Source organism: Mauremys reevesii, linkage group 2, assembly GCF_016161935.1.
Source record: "Mauremys reevesii isolate NIE-2019 linkage group 2, ASM1616193v1, whole genome shotgun sequence".
In the NCBI taxonomy this organism is placed as follows: domain Eukaryota; kingdom Metazoa; phylum Chordata; order Testudines; family Geoemydidae; genus Mauremys; species Mauremys reevesii.
This window is the reverse complement of record NC_052624.1, coordinates 210019163-210039255: the sequence shown is the minus strand read 5'-3', so window position 1 is coordinate 210039255 and position 20093 is coordinate 210019163. Positions and strand designations below refer to the sequence as shown.

The window sequence follows — 20093 nt, the reverse complement described above, 5'->3', positions numbered from 1 at the left end:
AGGCCACCCTGCTGCTGAATGGCTTCTGCCCAGGGATGGCCTCTGCACTCCCAGCTGATGGGTGAGTGAGCGGAGCCATGATAGTGGGGCTACTGAGGGCTACCTACGTGGTTGTGGGGCCTGACACTGAATCCTTCTGGGTGTTAGGTGCAAAAGAGAGTTTCAGTGTCAACTGTTGTCAATGGATATTTTTTTTTGTCAATTTCTGTGTCAGGTGAAATCTACATTTACCAATAACTAATGATTTCAGTCGAATCCTGCCAAGCCTAAGTATATGGCTTACACCCATTTACTGTTAGCCTTTGTTGTACTTCGTAGGTGACACAGCTGTTACATCGAGCAGCACTGGACGTGGCTTTTAGCCTTTTATACCAAGTATTTAGGCAGCACTGAAACAATTAGCCATGCTCAGCATGCTTTACTTGTACTTGTGAACAGTGTAGCTAGCACAAATATACTCCTGTACATTTTATTTCTGCACAGTTGTTGGACTTATATTATGATTCTTTTCTTATGGAAATCTGTTGAATTCAGTGTATGGCGTGGAAAGAGATCGACTGTAAAAATGCTAAAATAAAATAATAGACATTTAAAATTGCAAAGCTTTTTATGACTCAAGAGCCTGTGCAATGCATTCATTTTAAGATGACTATTCATCATAAGGCCTGAACAAATGAAATCAGCTGTATATGCCTGTTCTTTTCTCCTAAGAGGTGGCATGTATCCAAATCTAAGCCTGGCTTTCCACCTTGGTTGAACTCAGTGGAGTTGTCGGAATTGTAATTCGGGGCAGGAATTGATCTGTGCAGCATAAAGAAAAAGGAATTCTTCATTCTATTGGGGTTATTGTGGATTGGGAGTTTTGATATTGATAGTCAAGATTAATTCATTAAGTGTAATTTGAAACTATGGTACAAACATGGTACAAAATTGCCCAGAAGGATGTTAAAGTCAATATAACTGCAGAGTGAGTAATTAGAATTCATTCAACAAGGAAAGTTGCTAGAATCCCAAGATAGAAACCAACATATATTTGGTGGAAATCATAATTTAAGGGGTGCATTGTGTAAAATTAGAAGGTAACCCTGGTATATTCTTTAAAACTTACATATCTCACTAATACTCCACCTGTGGCTCTCTATTCAGTGCACATATGGCTCTCCGTAGCTCTCTTCAGGGCTTTTTTCTTTAGATAAGTACCTGGTTACACAACAACCTGACTTCAATGTTGCAGCTGACCCAAGGGGAAAAAATGTCAATTTAAAATGAAGACACAAAGATTTTCATTCATGCAGGCAGATGGATTCCATCTATCTCTGTGCTGATAAGTCAAGGTTATGTGAACTTTTATGCTGATGATTTAACTTTAAGAAAATTGACCTGGTGCCAGTTCAATATAAACATTTCAGGATGTCTGGAGCCTGGTCTACAATAGAGCTCCAGAAAATTTTAAAACGAAGAAGTGGCTATAAAGCTATTGAGAATTAGTGGGGATGTGCAGACCACATTTAAGTACTTACCCACCTTTTGTAAAGCACATTGAATATCCTAGGATGAAGGATGCTATACCAGCGTGAAGGGCTGGATTCACAAAAGGACTTGGGTATCTAACTGGCACTTTAGCTTCCTAAATGCCAGAATCAGGCTCCACAAAACCCTCACTTAGCTGCCTCAGGGCATCTCAGCTGCTCTGACTTTGATACGACTTTTGAATTGTTCACTGATGCATCCGACACTGGATTGGGTACTGTACTGATGCAAACAGAGGAGGACAGCAAGACGCACCCCGTTGCCTTCCTAAGCAAAAAGCTGTCCCCTACTGAGCAGAATTATTCTGTCATAGAAAAGGAATGCTATGCCATAGTGTAGGCTGTTAAACAACTGAGACCGTACCTCTTTAATAGGAGGTTCAAGATTCTAACAGACCATTCGCTCTTAATATGGCTAAACAGGACCAAGGGCACAAACTCAAAACTGCTACGCTGGAGCCTGGTCCTGCAGGAATTTAACATGGAGATTGTGCACATTAAAGGGAAGAAAAACATGGTAGCTGATGCCCTGTCTAGAAAAGAGGACATGGGGCATACGGCCTCCACATTGGTCAGTGATCAATCCTCTGGCAGTAACCTCTGGGGGTAGGTGTGACGTATACTCCATATTCTTTATCTTTCAATTCCAGGACTTGCTTCTGGATTTCCATGGCCCGCTTGTGGTCAGCTTTCCAGCTGGCTGCCTCTGCTTCAGTTTCTATCTGTTTAAGTTCCATCTGTCTCTTATTCATCCTTTCATTTTCTTCCCATCGCAACCTGTGCAGCTCCAACTTTTTGATAACTTCACTTTTACCCATTTCCCTACTTTTCTGTCCCTACTTCTCTTTCCTGAAATAAGCAAACAGAAAATAACAAAACAGTAACCACTTTGTCTGTTCTCTAGCCACCACACTTAAAACTCACTCAAAACCACCACCAGTGTTTTAGGGCAATAAGCTATGCACATTATCCTGCTCGACTACGCCACTGTAACAGTGCTTTAGTGGGTCACAACTGAGGATACCAAATTCAGGACGAACTGCTGAGAAATAGGGCAGATACACACCAAGACTGGTGGCTAATCCCCCATAGGATATACCAAACCAGCAACAAAATTAAATTTCTGTTTCACCACGGTGGCTAACAGGAAAACATAAAGGCATTCCAGTTCTTATATCACCACAAAAAACACTGGATTCAGAGATGAGTGGTTCTTTACAACCAGTCTCATCAAATAAAAGGTTCTTCTGATCCCAAAGGACCAGCCATACACCCAGGTCAATATATAACTTAGATCTTACCCAAAAATCACTCTGATACCAATCCTTTAGTATCTAAAATCTAAAGGTTTGAAGAAAGAAAGAAAGAAGAGAGTTAAAATTGGTTAAAGGAATCAAATACATACAGTAATAGCAAAGTTCTTGGTTCAGGCTGGTAGCCATGATGGAATAAACTGCTGTCTTAAGTCAAGTCTCTGGAATACGTCCACAGCTTGGATGGGTCAGTCAGTCCTTTGTTCAGAGCTTCAGTTTGTAGCAAAGTTCCTCCAGAGGTAAGAAGCAGGATCGAAGACTAAATGGAGGTGTTTCCAGGGCCTTTTATAGCTTTTGCTATGTGGAGGGCATCCCATTGTTCTTACTGTGGAAAATTACAGCAACAAGATGGTGTTTGGAGTCACATGGGCAAGTCACATGTTCATGCCCAGTTTTGCTCAGTCATGGCAGCACGTTTACATAATACACTCAGTGTAGGTGGGCATCTCCTATGGTCCACTGTCAACCAAGTGTTTCTTGTTGAGCCACTTAATTTGAATAGTCTCTCCAAGATGTGCTGGCTAGCTACCTTGTGAGTGGTACCCCAGGAACAAACATTTGAAATCCAAGTATAGAGACAATACTGATAACTTCAAATACAAAAATGATACATGCATACAGATAGCATAATCATAAGCAGCAAATCATAACCTTTGCATAGATGCCTTACTTGACAACCTTTGTACAAGAGTTGCTGCAAATATATAACAGTGGTTGCAACAATGATCTATATCGTCATATTTTAATCAGATATTCAGCCCCTAAATTTTGCAGTATAAATTCCAGAGACACTCGTGTTTCTGCAGACCCCGCCAGACGTCTGGATGCCTACGCCCCAGAGCAATGTACAAACCAGGAGACATTAGGAGTTCCTCCACCTAACTCATCTGCAGGACCCAATCCAGGAGGTGTAGTCAGATGTCACCTATGGGACTGGGCTCTTACAGGTGAGCTTACACAAAATGGCCAGGGGGAGGAAGGTGACCTCTCTCATAACCTTTAACCCAGTAGTTAGAGTTGTGACATTGCACTCTATATGATTTTATAAATATATGCTAATGAGTGAATATAATGTACCTGGAATATGCTTCATGCAAAAGGTCTCTTGTAAGGTATCATTACAAAGCTTATAATCTACTGAGTGTGGTCATCCTATTTGTATAAATGTATCACTCTTGTATCTGAGACTAGAAATATGAAATATAACTCTGAGGGCCTATTGTAATTATGCAAAGTGTGGGCCATTAATGGTGGTTTGGAATCTTAATGGCTCCCATTAACCAGGACAATTGACCGTAGATGGCTCTATTTGTAGGCAAGCTTCCTGTGAGTCAGGCTGGGAGGAATGAAGACTTGGGGGTCTTACAGTGACATGTGATCATGTCACATGAACTGGAATCCATCTTCAACCTGGTGCTTTTCGATTGAGAAGAGGGATGGGAATCCTTTGTCCCACTGAGTTCCCGCCTTATGCAAAGATATATAAGTGGGTGGAACAGGAAAGAGGGAGAGCTATTATGAAGAATCCCCTAGCTACCACCTGAGCTGGAACAAGAGCTGTACCGGGGAAAGAATTGTACCCAGGCCTGGAAGGTGTCCAGTCTGAGGAAAAAACTTACTGAAGCATCTCTGAGGGTGAGATTATCTGTATTCAGTTTGATTAGACATAGATTTGCGTGTTTTATTTTATTTTGCTTGGTGACTTACTTTGTTCTGTTTGTTACTACTTGGAGCCACTTAAATCCTACTTTCTGTATTTAATAAAATCACTTTTTACTTATTAATTAACCCAGAGTATGTATTAATACCTGGGGGGGGAGGGCAAACAGCTGTGCATATCTCTCTATCAGTGTTATAAAGGGCGAACAATTTATGAGTGTACCCTGTGTAAGATTTATATAGGGTAAAACGGATTTATTTGGGTTTAAACCCCACTGGGAGTTGGGCACCGGAGTGTTAAAGACAAGAACACTTCTGCTTTCATGTAAGCCTACAGCTGTTAGGTGACGTGATTCAGACCTGGGTCTGGGTTTGCAGCAGGCTAGCGATTCTGGCTCAAACCAGGCAAGGCACTGAAGTCCTAAGCTGATAGGGCAGGAAATCAGGGGCAGAAGTAGTCTTGGCACATCAGGTGGCAGCTCCCAGGGGGGTTCTGTGATCCAGCCCGCCATAAGGGTACTCGCCTGGAATGTGGGAGACCTATGGTTAAAGTGTCCCCCTCCACCTGAGGGGAAGAAGGGATTTGAACAGGGGTCTCCCAACTATCAAGTGAATGCTCTAACCACTGGGCTGTGGGATAGTCTAATATGAAACTCCCTCAGTCTCTCCCATTGAAGCTGTTCCACTGTGACTAGCCAATTTTAAAAATTCACTGGTGCAGGAGGACAGGATCCTGGGTCTCCCACCTCCCAGGTGAGTGCTCTCTCTTTTTCTCTCTCTCTCTCTCTCACCCAGTGTTGAAGCTGTTGCACTGTGGATAAACAATGAAAGAATCATTGGGACAGAGGGAGGCCACCAACAGCCCCGCCTCCCTGCATCCCCTGGGCTTCTTGCTAAAACGATGTGGTGCCTAACACGAAGAGACGGTTTGTAGCTGAGAAGCCCAAGCAGAGATAGGCACCTCCCTGCAGCCCAGGATTGAGAGCCCATCTCTGAGAGATGGGTGGGACTTAGCACACCCCCTTCAGCTTGGCACCTCCCATTGGCTAGTTTAGGCCGGGAGCCTCCGAGTGTGCAGGCTTTTGTTCATCCCCTATTCTTAGGTCCCTGTATCCCCACACTCCTTGTATGGAGAGTCGACCTAACTCAAGCTTTGTGACTCTCGGTGCTTTTCTAGGTGCCCCAAAGTTAAAAAGGGTTACACTGAGCACCACCATGCAGAAATTACGTGGTGAATCAAAGTGTACAACTCCCACTGTTCTCAAGGAAAGTCTATTCATTGATTCCAGTGGGAGTGTGTTCAGTCCTTTATACTGAAATAACATTTCCACATAACCTTTGCATTTCTTTAAGACTTTTTTTTTAAATAAAAGAACAAAGAATTTATGATCAAGCACTGCATAATCTACTCTACACACATCATCAAATGCCAACCTTTCACATTTTAGGGGAGTTGCCTAGCTAGGCATTAATTTTTGTTGTAATTCAGCTGTGGAGAGTAAGAGAAAGTTTTATAAACCAAGAAAATAAAGATTATAAAAAAGAAAAACGTAGGAATGATAAACAAGGAGGCAGTTTTAGCCTATTATCACTCTGATCTGGTCAGTATGTCGATCTCAGAAAACACAGAATTCTAAATAATGCATTGTTATTTCTACGGTCTGTGGGTGAAACAGAGGTTTGGCTAATCAGGCAAAATCCATCTCCCAAACCAGGCAGCGAGGTTGCAGCATAGTCCCCTTGGCAACTACTCCAACCTATAGGCTGCAATACCAGACATAGTCCTTCAGTTTTATTAGAGTGTATTTGCGGATCCTGTGTCCCTTCACTGGGCTGGCTACCGGCTTGTCTCCAATGTTGCCATCTGTGCCAGTGTATATGGAGCTGGCACATGTCTGCATAACCACTCATTACCCCTCTCTCTGTGAATTTCACCATATGGGCTAGATCCTGGTCCCACTGAAGTAGCTCAAGGTTTTTTACACTGATTTCAGTAGTGCCAAATTTGGTAATAAGAGCATCCCATATACGTAGTATTCTGTAATATACTATAATTTTTTGTGGCTTTCTACAACTCCATTCACTGAAGTATCTCTTATCAAATTAAACTCCATGTTCAAATTGCAATAAAAGAGCCACATTTGCCCCAAATTTCTGTTTTATCACTGTTTTATGTATAAGACTGACAAGATACACTTTTATAAAAGTATTTCCTCTGATTACTTCCTTCAGGTTTCATTAGAGCATGTTCCTGCATTAATTAAGATGTTTCATTTTACTGTTTATGACTGCTTCCCCTAACACAAACAACTGTAGCTTGGTTTTAGAAAGAAAGGTTTATATGATTTCCAATAATTGCCTTAAGTGACAGCAGCCACCATTACTAGCTCACTATATCTGCAAGGTTACTGGACTCTACGTGCATTTCTCGCTTTTAATTGGATTTCTACATGCTTCTATGATTTTTCCTTTGGTCTTATAATTAATTTCTTCATTCCCTGCTCAGGTTTTCATGTTCACACACTAATTGTCTTTCTCAGGCTCCTGCGGTGTTGTGCATCCCTTAACCTTGTCTCAGAGTCAGAGTTGTCTTCAGAATATTCTGATTTTTAACTAGGGGCCAGAGTCTGCTCTCCCAAACCGTGTATATCTAAAGCAGGGGTCGGCAACCTCTGGTACGCGGTTTGCCAGGGTAAGCACCCTGGCGGGCCGGGCCAGTTTGTTCACCTGCCGCGTCCGCAGGTTCAGCCAATCATGGCTCCCACTGGCTGCTGCGGTTCACGGCTCCAGGCCAATGGGGGCGGCGGGAAGCAGTGTGGGCCGAGGGATGTGCTGGCTGCAGCTTCCTGCCGCCCTCATTGGCCTGGAGTGGCGAACCACGGCCAGTGGGAGCTGCAATCAATCGAACCTGCGGATGCGACAGGTAAACAAACTGGCCCAGCCTGCCGGGGTGCCCTGATCTAGAGTTACCCCATCAGCTTCAATGGAATTACTCTGGATTTACACTGATGGTGTGATCAAGGGCAGAATCTGGCCCTCAGTTGGAAATGAACTGCTTTTTCCCTTCTATGCAGCTCCTGCCATTATCTAGTAGGGTTCTGCTAATGCATCTTGGGAAATTCTTGACTGTTCTGCATGATTACACCAAAAAGTAGAGCTAAAATGCAGGAAACAATTGCAATACTTGTTATTTTATTTCTTCTGCCTTCCAAATGATTGCAGTGAACTTGGTACCTAAGAGAAAGCCAGCGTGACTAAAGGTTTAGTTCACTTCTCTAGAAAGAATGGCTAAATTTAAATTCAGTGGGTCTCGTCTGCCTGGCCAGCTTCTATTTCTTCTTGTATGCCTGAGGAACTGCTCATTCACTGCTTGATTTAGGGACTAAAAAAGACATTTACAAATAATCATAGGGCCTATGCTTCCCTCTACTAAACAACAGTTAGGCGCACAGGAACAACTAGTCATACTGAAAATTGGCAGCAAGGAACAGACAGCTATATGGTCTGATCCAATGGCACAATATATCAGCCACCAGCTCCTGTGCAGCAACTACATGGCTGACCCATTATGCAGTACCCAGGGGTCTGGCCTGCCTGTGTGGGAGGGGCCATGGGCTAACGACTCACAGCATTGTCAACCTGGAAAAAGTTAGGCCACATTTTTGGCAGTATTAACTTCTCTGCACTAGAATTGACAACTCTCATGCCAAAGAATTAGGGACATGTTTGAACAAATCCGTTATAAAGTACTTAATGTAACTTGTTTGGTAATGTAACTTCACACAAAGAACTGAAAATTACATCTACTGCAATTACATCTAAATTTCTGATTAATGTACATCAGTAAGTACATCTATATAAATGGAAATTAAAGATATGAAAATCATTAAATGTCTGATCAGCAATTAATAACACATTTCAAGCACTGAAAAATATCAGATACGAGCTCTCTTGCAACACCGGGTGATTCATATTGTATAAGGCAGACTATTCAAGTTATCCAGGAGCCACCATAGAGTTAGGTAGTTACCTTAGTACCTTTAGTACCTTAAACACACTTCTATCAAATGTCTTCCCTATCTATTGTTAAACGCAACACCTGAAATTATTCCTGCTGACTGGTACTAGAGAAGTGATCTTCTCTGTTTTTTTCAGTTTGCATAGTTTGTTCACTTAAAGATGAGAAACCTATTTAGGCAAAAAATTTCACCAAGGAAGACAAGGGAAATCAGCCCCTTGCCCTTCTGTGGAAGGTCATGACAATGAGAGTCAACCATGGCTGGAAAGAAGAAAGATTGGTAAGAAATCTACTTTGAACAAAGACTGTCGCTTATTGCGTTTAGTTTTAGCCACTGAAAAGCATATTTTGTTTTGTTTTACTTGTAACACTTTCTATCTTCATTCCTCTATATTTTAACTCACTTAATCCTATGTATATTTTGTTACTTTTTTAATTGTTACTATAAACCAACTCAGTGCTGTGTTTGAAGGGAAGTGTTCATTTACGCCAGTTAAGTTAATAAGATGTAATATACTTTTGTCTCTTTAAAGGAGCAACAACACATTATTTCTCTGAGTGGTCCAGGTGAGGGCTGGACACATCAGGGCACATGGTTTTGGGGAAATTTGGAACTGGGAGTGTGTTGGGGCCACCTTGTCAGTTGTAACCAAGGCTGGTGGAAGCCAGAGAAGGGTTGTAGACAGGCTGGTGGAGTCAGGGTTGCTGAACCATGGCTGGCTACATAGTACACAGACACTTAAGATATGACCTACATGCTTGTTGCTGAATTGTGAGTGTCCCAGGCAGAGACCTACAGTAGGAAAGCATTGTGAGGCACACACGATTACAAGGTAAGAAGTAACAACCCTTCAGTGGTCTGGATTGCACCTCAGTTGATGACATAGTCCCTAAATGCATGACTTTGCACTATTAAATTTCATCCCATTGCTATTACTCCAGTTTTCAAGGTTATCCAAATCTCGTAGTTGAATATTATGGCATCCCCTATATTGGCAATACCTCCCAACTTTGTGTTATTTGCACACTTTATTAGCACACTCCCACTTTTTGTGCCATGGTCATTAATGAAAATGTTAAATAAGATTGGTCCCAAAACTGATCCTTGAGAAACTCCATTGGTAACCTTCCTCCAGTCTAACAGTTCACCCTTCAGCATGCCCTGTTTTAGTCTTTCCTTTATCCACTTTCAATTCTCATATTAATCCCCATCTCCTCCAATTTAACTAATACTTTCCCAAAGGGAACTGTTTTAAATGCTTTATTGAAATCCAGGTAGATCTACTGAATTTCATTTGTTAGAGACCAACCTGATCTCTATCTTTTGTAAAAATCATGTTGTATTTTATCCCAATTACCATTTACCACTATGGCCTTAACTACTTTCTTTTTCAAGACCTGTTCTAAAACCTTGCATATAACTGAGGTCAAACAGGCCTGTAGTTTCCCAGATCACTTTTTTCCCTTTCTTAAATATAGGTACTATATTTGAAGTTCTCCAGTCATAGGGTATGACATCCCCCCTCCAAGTTTTCAGATTCATTAAAATCCTTGCTATTGGGCTTGCAACTTCATGTGCCAGTACCTTTATCTGGGGCCCATTGAGTTGGTTGAATTTAGCTTTCACCTCAGATGTGGTCATTTCTACTTCCATATCCTTATTCCCATTAGCCACCCTGCCCCAAGTTCCTCATTACCCTTATTAAAAACTGAGGCAAAGTATTCATTAGGCATTAGGCCATACCTAGATTACTTTTAATCCCCATCCCATCTTCAGTGTTTAGCAGCCTCACTTTTTCTTTCCTTGCTTTCTTTTTATTTATATGGCTGAAAAATCTTTTACTATTGTTTTAATTCCATTTGCAACGTCCAACTCTGCTTGGCTTTTTGCAGTTCTCACTATTTTTAATTCTCACTTTTCCCCTATACCTTATGATCTCCAAGAGATAGCTTTCCTTGTTGATCCAGCTCATCCTCTATTCCTTGTAGGCTTTCTGCTTTCTCTTAACCTGTTTGAGATGCTTGTTCATCCAGTTTGGTCTGCAACCTTTCCCTACAATTTTTTCCCCTTGCTTGGGATGTAGGCTTCAGATAGTTTTTGCAACTTTGACTTAAAGTAATTTCAAGCCACCCTTACATTTAAATCCTTAAATTCTTCAGTCCAGTCCACTTCTCTAACTAATTTCCTTGATTTTTTTTGAGTTTGCCCTTTTGAAATCAAGGACACTCTTGTGGATCTATTTTTTTGTTTGTTTTGTTTTGTTTATCCTTCCATTTGGTTTAAGCTGAATTAACTCATGATCACTTGAGCCAAGATTGTTCTCTAACCAGTTCTTCTGATGTTCTTGCTACTTACAAATACTAAATCTAAAATGGCATCACTTTTTGTTTGTTCGGTGACTATTTGGTGAAGAAATCAGTCAGCTGTCACATCCAGGAATATCTGAAGCCCACCATTATTAGTAGCACTTGGAATATATTTGGCCCTCTTTGATTGCTTTGAAATCTCTGTTGATGTTACAAAGTCATCCTAACACCCTTGTCTCGGGGATCTGGCAACTCCCAGGGCATGTGATGTAATTAATGCAGGTGTTGTATACAAGACAAAATTATTATATGAGGCAAATTTCACATACAATTTGCAGGGCTGGGACCGAAAACCTGATCCACCATCAGCTGCTAAACACAAACATCTGCTGCAGCTGAAGAAGCCTTGTCTGCTGCTAGTAGTAGATCTGTAATCCCTTTTCTATGACCTCAGCCACAAGAGGGCTACATTACTTACAAATGCAAAGCATTAATAGCTGCCTGTGCTATATGTACCATCTTAAAGGGTGAAAAGTAATTTCCCAGGAACTGAAGAAAGCTGGTGTCCCCCCCAAAATCTGTTTGACAAACAACATTACTCCTGTTTACTAAACACTGTTTAGTTATGTTGTGACGTTATTGATATAATCTGGGACCATATAGAACATGGTTGCAACCAAGGTCCTGTAGTGGCACCAAATCTTATGTAAAGGACTTCATATAAGGTGTCTAAGACCAGGTTATGGGTTGCTGGTTATGTTTATGCTGTCTATATGTATGAATCATTTTGTAGTTGAAGTTGTGAATATTGGCTCTATACTGTCTGTATTTCAAATTTGTGCTGTGCTTCTGGGAAACATCCCAGGCAAGTTGGTGTTAGCTCTGCCTAGCCTGCTTGATGGCCCATTAAGGACCATCAGCTACACAACTGACCCATTGAGAGAAGGCAGATATGCCTTGTAACTCAGCAAAGTATGCAGGGACTGGCCCATGTGACTCCAGACTCCATTTTGCTGTAATTTTCCACAGTAAGAACAAAGAAGTGTTCTTACACCTGGAAAAGCCTCTAAAAGGCTGATGCCTCATCTCCATCTTGTCTTCAATCCTGCTTCTTACCTCTGGAGGAACTTTGCTACAGACTGAAGCTCTGAACAAAGGACGGACTGACCTATCTCAGCTGTGGATGTACTCCAGAGACTTGATTTAAACCTGCAGTTTACTCCATCACTGGTACAAGCCTGAACTAAGAACTTTGCCATTACTGTATGTAATTGATTCCATTTAACCAATTCTAGCTCTCATCTATATCTTTTTCCTTTTACGAATAAACCTTTAGATTTTAGATTCTAAAGGATTGGCAACTGCGTGATTTGTGGGTAAGATCTGATGCATATATTGACCTGGGTCTGGGGCTTGATTCTTTGGGATCGAGAGAACCTTTTTCTTTTATTGGGGTCTTGGTTTTCATAACCATTCACCCCTAGGACGAGTGGGTCTGGTGGTGATACTGGGAAACTGGAGTGTCTAAGGGAATTCCTTGTGTGACTTGTGGTTAGCCAGTGGAGTGAATCCAAAGTCCTCTTAGTCTGGCTGGTTTGATTTGCCTTAGAGGTGGAAAAACCCCAGCCTTGGGCTGTAACTGCCCTGTTTAAGCGATTGGTCCTGAATTGGCACTCTCAGTTACGTCCCGCCAGAACCACATAATCACATATGTACATTTAATAAAAGAATAGTACTAAACAATTTAAACATCATTTTTCCTGCAAGTTGAATTGGCTGCTGGTTATTGTTAACAGGCTGGCAGTGTTTGCCTGAAATGCCCTTGTTAGCAGGTTTTGCTGTTGCTTGGGGGGATACTAAGCAGATTCTGCTGTTTCGTTGAGACAGGTGGCTAGTGACCCATCTGGAAAGAAGGAAAGTGGAAATGGTAGTCTATAGAAGGATGACCTACAGTATGGGCTGAACATTTATGACATAGAAACCCCTGGAGCAGCCAAGGGTGAGAAGATGGGTTGGGCTGAGCTGAGCTTAATGTTGTGTTAGTAAGAATTTCTGTGTTAAAATCAAATTCCAGGAAGGGGATGAATTTGGATTCTGTGTACTGTGTGAACGGTTTCTATCTTTGGTCCTTTTATGAGGCCCCCTCACTTTTGTTTGAGTTCCTCACATTTTTAATGTATTTATATTCACAACACCTGTGAGGTAGAGAAGTACTATTCCCATTTCACATGAGGGGGAATAGAGGCATAAAGAGGCTAAGTGACTTGCTCAAGATCAGAGAGAAAGTCTGTGAAAGAGCTAAGAATTGATGTTTGAGAGCAGGTTGCAAATGACACTCACTAATAATGATTTGTGTGTGTATTTTGCAGCATACTTGATATTTTATGAACTGGGGAGCCTGAAAATGTACATAACTGTTTGTTTGCTTTTAAACACAATATTTAAAGACTCTCTTCACATCAAAGCCTAAAAGAGCTTATTGAAAACAAAGCTCCACAGTCTTACTGCACTGACATGAGCAGAAAATGATAAGAAACTGGTGTCAGGAATGTATATAATGCAAAATCTGATGTCAGTGAAAAAGAATAAGAGAAGTCAATAAAAAAAACCCTGTTACTTTAATCCACTGTTTGAAGTTTAAAGAGGATTTCATCAATGCTACTCTTTACAGATTACCTGGAAATCAAAACAGAAAACAAAAACCCACAAACAAACAAAACACAGAATGTATTTGTAAAACTGCAAAAGTGTTTGCCTACAAAACTTGACCATTGTATTTTGACTACATCTGAGAAAATTGCAGTAGAAAGTGTCCAGTAATGGGGAGTCTATAGTGCCCAAAGCTTCTGTTGAGGACATTCATGGTTAACCTGGGCCCACAGTGATGTTTAAGTTACAAATCTATAGTCATTGCTACATTATAGGATGTGCATTTTGATTCCACTTCAAGGAATAATATTTATGTTAAAAATGTAAATTTATCTCAAAATAAGTGTCAGTGTTTGCTCCAATGATTGTAAAGCTTTTCCAATGTTTAGCTGAACGTTTAGCTTTTAGCAACTAGTATTGTATTCACAAAACCAGGAAAAGTATTAAGTAAAAATACATTTTCCTTTACTCCTTAGCTGCTTTTGTAAATAAGGGATTTATTTTAATATTACAAAGCAACAGAGACGGTAAAGCCTTGTTGTGTCCAAGGTTTGGTGAAACTCCCAAACTGAGTTTAGGGTTTACAAAACTAGCTTGAGTAGGTGAACCTTTCTCCCCACCATCCCCTCTTCAGATTATCTGGATAGTATTACGGTGCCCATCACAGTCAGTGGTATATGAGCTCTAAAATAAATTAAACACATTCAAATAAAATGAGCGCACATGCTTAAATAAAACACTCAGTCTGTAAGCACATGATTTCCTAGATAAGGATGGAGTGAGGCACATTCTTAAGTGCTTTCGTGAACTGGGGTCAGATTGCATTTTCCTCCCTTTCTTCGTGTAGCATTGTGAGGGTGTGATTGGTAAATGTTATGTTTTGTCTATGGATAGTTATTGGGGGGGAGGAAAGCTATGGGTCAGGTGTTTTATTTATTCTGAAGATGGAGCAATGCAGAATCATTATACTGTCTGGCAGAGGGGGAGTTCATTAGTCACGGGTCTGCTGCCAAGAAAACCTACAATACAAGGGGGCTCACACAGTTCCAGCACCTCTGATGAATGCAGCTGTTGTGGTAGGTCCTGGAAAGGGAGATGGTGTTTGAGATAGCTGGACTCCAGGCCACTGAGGCCTTTGAAGGCTGGGGCCTTACATTGGATCCATTAATGGACGGAGAACCATTGCAGCATCAGAGCAGGGGGTGATGTTTCTTTAATCACTCTTTGCTGCTCTGAAAGCAAGCTGCTGCACATATCAACTAGAGCTGCTTCATGACATTCACTTTCAGCTCCTGGTACAACATGCTCCAACAGTTGATGCTGCAGGAAATACATAGCCAGGTTTGCATTTGACAGAAAGGGACAGAGCTGAAAATGTTTCTGGCAGCCAGCACTGTCTCTACATGGAGCTGAAGACTGAACTGCCCCATCAGTGGGCCAGCTCTTCAAAATCTTCTCCTCTTTGCCACCAGCATCATCTCGGTCTTGCCCAGACTTAGGTCTTGTCTACACTTCAGGGGAAATTCGATCTAAGCTATGCAATTTGAGTTATGTGAATAGCATAACTCAAATTGACGTAGCTTAGATCTACTTACCACGGGGTCCACACTACGTGATGTCGATGGGAGACGCTCTCCCGTCAACTATCCTTACTCTTCTCGATCTGGTGGAGTATAGGAGTTGGCGGGAGAGCAATCTGAGGTCGATTTAGCAGGTCTTCACTAGATCCGCTAAGTCGACCACCGATGCATCGATCACTGCTCTTCGATCCCCCGGTAAGTGTAGATAAGCAAGTGCTTAGACTATCTTGTTGTAGCACTGGGAAAGCTAGCTTGTAATGATGGCTGTGTTTGCTATGAAGGAGATATGGAGTCCAGTATCAATGCATGCTCCTGGCACTTAAGTGCCTTTTGTCTCACAATCTCTTGTAGGAATTTTGAATATATCAGGATGTGCACAGGACTGAGCCAATATGGAATTGTACACAACACTCTCTGAGGTCTGTCTGAGACAATAGGGTGCAATTCTGTCTGTCCCTGTCAGATCTCAGGCAAATCAGAAACACATCATGGCCAACTTTGTCAGAGGTGAGGGTGGGGATGGGGGCACAGAGGGTCACATGCTGCCCTCCCCCAGGTTTCTCCCAGGGTTTACAGATATATATATTTTTTTGGTGGGGAGTGGGTTTAAAATACATGAATGCCCCATATTTCAAAACAGACACCAGCAATAGCAAGCTGTGCCCCCTTTGTCCTCCCCCTTTGCAGGCCTGGCTCACGCTGGTGCTGACCCACAGCGACCCTCCAGCCAGGCCAACGGGCCACATGTGGGAGGAAAATTCCGCACCTGCCCAAGGATTGCAGAGCTGGGCCTTCCAGGGGGTCACTGCTGGCTTGTGGGGCCAGCTGCCTGCCCCAGTGTTTGTTTGGGTCTCGCACAGAGGGTGGAGGGATTTAACCAGGGCCACGGCATGGCTAATATGCAGGATCCCCCAAGTGGGGGTGACCTTGGAAGCCCTGGCTGGAAACTACCCACCCTCCAGGGCCTCAGGGCAGGGCTGCCCCACTCCTGCATGTGGGTTTCCTGTTGACTCAGAGTCAGCCCCGCTCGGTCACATGGTGCTGCCAGGCCCAGTCCCTGCACAGCAGCTGGCAGAACTGAGCCAGTCAACTGACCTCGGAAGCTGGGCGAGCTGAGCTGCGAGAGGCAGGAGCAACAACAGGGCACTCCAGTGAGGGGCTGCTGCTTTCCAAAAGGGGAGACTGAAGCTAAGATAGGGGCTGCCAGGGTCGGGGGCATGATTCAAGTTGTTTGGGGGGGTGGCTGAACCTTGAAGTTGTGTCCCCCCTACTATCAACAGTTAAGTGTCATCTCTGAACTCTGTCAAACCCTGTTGACAGATCTAATGACTTTGCTAATGTATCTAGTCTAGGAGGTGATTCACTAGAGCAATTGGTGCTGTCTCAGTGCTATATCCTGGTCTGAAATCCAGCTGTGAGAGAGTCTAGGAAGTTGGCAGAAATCAGTTGTTAAAGTTCTCTCTTGGTTTTGCACCCTCCAGGGTGATTCAAAATTTTTGTTCAACTTCTAGAGAAAGGGAAGCCTGTACTGTGAATTATAGGTAGCATAAAAAAAACAAAAACAAAATTAAAAGACCTTCCAAACTTAGTCTAGCACAAACACATGTCCTATATAAGGCACACATACTTTGATTCTTCACTGAGTTGCACCTTGTGAAGTCACTTACCCCAGTGTGAAGTGTAGAATGATAGTTATACACCACTTTGCCACATGGAAATGACTACACTAAACAAAGGACCAGGCAATTGAGAATCAGGCCCACTGTATTTATATTTTCATTAGCAATTCTCTCTTCCTGTCTCTGCTCCTTTACACAGTCTAGTTTTTTCATTCTACCTAGTTTCTGGTTTTGCACTGGAATTTCCCTCTCTACTTAGTTTACCGATTTTGGTTGGACATATTCCTGGAGGTTTCATCACATGACATAACCTTTAATTAAAAATTAATCTTTATTTCCTGGAGGCTCCTGGACAATTCCTGGAGGCTTGGCAACCCTACTTGTACTACTCTTCCCTCCACCAACCCCATAGTGTATGCAAACCCAAAAACATCCTAGGTTTGAATTAGACTTTTGAAGCTAAGTTCTTTGAGTGGGTTCAAAATGTTATCATTTCTAGTAAGCAATGTAAACATTCACCATGTAAAATGATCCTGTGTGGATAACCAAACAATATAATCTTTCATTGCATTCGGTCTTCTTCAGTGGAATTTCGAATTTTATGTGTGACTTCAGGGCAGCTGCTGGACTGTCATGCCTTCATATTTCTGCCCTGATTTTATTCCCAGTATTTAGGGCATTCGGATGGCAGTGGAATCCTAATGTGGGAATTACATATTTAATGATGCAGTGTCTTCATTCAACAGATTGAAAGTCACTTTATAGGCACACACTGCTCCACATATCACATTGTCCCTTCCCCTCCCCCCCAACCATCTATAAAGTCACCTTGTCAACAGGTCAACAGGTATAGAATCAGCATAGAACTTAACTTACTATCTAGAGTGCTGCTGGAGTGAGAGAATTTGGTGTGTCTGGCTGTGATGGGGCTTAACCCCCATCACCTGTAAGGCAAGAGAGAGAATCCCAAGTAGTCATGCTCTACACATGGGGAGGGAGGGTGAGTAACTAATTGCTTCCTAGACGTCTTATAAGGAGATGGAGGGAGCTCCATAGGTGAGAGATTATAGAGGACATAGGTGGAGATAAGCACCAGGATAGGGTTTAACAGTGAGGTAATAATGGAGGAAGACTGCTACAGGAACAGGTCATTCTTCTGCAGGGAAAGGCCAGAGGTAGAGTCAACAAGGGAATTATAGTGAAGCCTGAGGGGGCAGAAGGGCCCGTGGTTGAAAACTTTTGTTTGGACTTTGTGTTACCCAGAGGATGTTTAGATTTATAACAGCCAGAAGGCAAGTCAGGAGAAGAGGCAGTTGGAGTCGGAGAGGCCACTGTAGGTCTAAGGGAGAAAAGGACCCTGTGCAGTGTTGTGACCAGAGATAAGGAGGTGCTGCAAGGTGAGGACATGCTACTACGTGGGCATCCAGGGGACATGTAATGACTAACGGGCATATACAGGTTTTACTTCTCTGCCTTTAGTAGTTGTGTAAAAGATAACAAAACTTTTTTTATCTGCGTAATGCATTAATGCAGTCAGTTGTAGCTGAGAAATACAGAGTCCACATCTATGGTGGAGATGATCTGTTAAAAAATTCCTTCAATCAAAATGGAAAGGCACGCATGAAGAATGTTTCTGCTGAGGTTTTTAAGAATGCTTTTTACAGTATTTAATCCAAATATTTTAGAAGTTCATGTGTTTAACTCTGTGGGATCACTAACAGCACTGGTAGATGAAACACTGAAAAAACTGTCTCCGATTCTTTGCAATGTGCACTAAAACTGCACACTAGTCCTTCTAAGGACATTACAGAAAGCTAAGATTATGGTATTTTGGGGAGGTGTTTTTTGGAAAACAAAGATAAGCATTTCCTTTTCCCGGAACACAAACTAGAGAATTATAGTGGGGCCCAGCTCTTACAATGAAATTCAAAAGCACTAGGAAATCAGTCCTTATTTTGAGCTTCCTGGGGGAAATGAATGAGCCCTGGTTTTCAATTAAACTTCTATCTAGTTTTGCAAATGAAGACAAAGGGTATTGGCAACCTTAGGATGATTCTGGTCGACCCAGGCCTTCTTTCAAAAGAAAGCCTTCTTATCCTAGATAAGGAATCCAATTCTTAACTTAAAAGTTTTTTGGAGGCTGAGGTAGAGGTCTTAAAACCTCACTTTTAAGGAGAAAAGAGGAGCCCTGGTGAAGCTGCTGGGTTTTTTTGGAGAGGACTCCCTCCCGTCTACTAAAACAATGGGGCATTCCCTGCTTCAGAATACCATATTCTGAGCATAATTTAGGTCTCTAGCCACAATCCAGCTGGGACTGTTTCCATCCCTGTTGCTGAAGGCAGGGCAGTAGCTATCTCACCTCTGAAGAAGAGCCTTCTAAAACTGTAGGGCAGTAGACATATCAACCTAAAGAACTGGAGCCCATTAGATTAGTCTATCCACACAACTATTTGATCGGAAAGCTTTCAGGCATTTTAAATATGAAGCTTTCTCAACTGAAAAGAACAAATCTCATTTGAATCAATAGATATCTTTGAATAAGTAGACAACAGCAGTTCTTGCTGAGAGGTTTTGATGGCCCATTCAATATGTGAATTAATGGGTGAATATTTTTTAGGCTGAAGTGCTATTGAGCTGGACGTCCCTACTGCTATAGCATTGCTTGATAGAGTCAAATTTAAGGCTTTTGACTGAGAAAGGAAGAGGTATTTCACTTGGTCTATTTTATTATGCAATATCTCTGAAAAGGGGATTCTTGTGGAACTTACTTTTTGTGCACACTTATTAACCACCAGCAAACAACAAAAGAAAACATAAATAGATTTCTATTCTACTTAGACTAGCTGAAAGCCTAACACTCAAGGAATCTTTAAAAAATAAATAAAACTTTGATTTACAGTGTAAGTCTTGAAGCAGAGTACACCACCAAATTCACGTTTCCTAACTCAGGGCTTGTCTATCTTGGATGGGGGAAATCAACACTATTAATGTAGCTATGCTGGTGCATGTGCACCAGTGCAGCGTCCACATTGGGTAAAACTCAACTTGCATCCATGTGACTTATCCTGGTAATTTGCTGGAGTAAACTCCCCTGGAAAAGTATCAGGCCCTACAGACACATTTTCCAATCATGGTTGCTACTTAAGTCAAATATTTCAAGTTTTCTAAAAATGTTTTTTTTAAATGTATGACACCTTTGGGTTTTTATATATATGTAGATGGTTGTGTTAGGGAATATCTGAACCTGCTTTGCTGAAAACTTTGAGAACTGCTAAATTAAAACCAGGGCTATATGGCAGGCTCAAGTAAGGTTAGTGCTTTGCTACAGCAAGTCTCAGCTCCTGTGACTTCTGAGATTTGGGGGAAGGGGAGTGAGCCAGAGCTTACATAGCTGATAGTGCTAAGTAGCAGCAGCTATG

At 42.0% G+C, this 20093-nt stretch overlaps 1 protein-coding gene across 4 annotated transcripts in view; it reads left to right on the top strand.

The window, feature by feature from the left end:
- CHST9 (carbohydrate sulfotransferase 9) overlaps positions 1 to 20093 on the top strand; it is a 204176-nt gene that overhangs the window by 53119 nt on the left and 130964 nt on the right. The window contains exon 1 of one of the 4 annotated variants that reach the window (XM_039526935.1): positions 17783 to 18071. The exons of the other annotated variants lie outside the window; for them this stretch is intronic. The gene's annotated coding sequence lies outside the window, so the exon portion shown is untranslated. Of the gene's footprint in view, positions 1 to 17782; positions 18072 to 20093 lie in introns of those variants that run through there. 4 annotated transcript variants of the gene reach the window in all.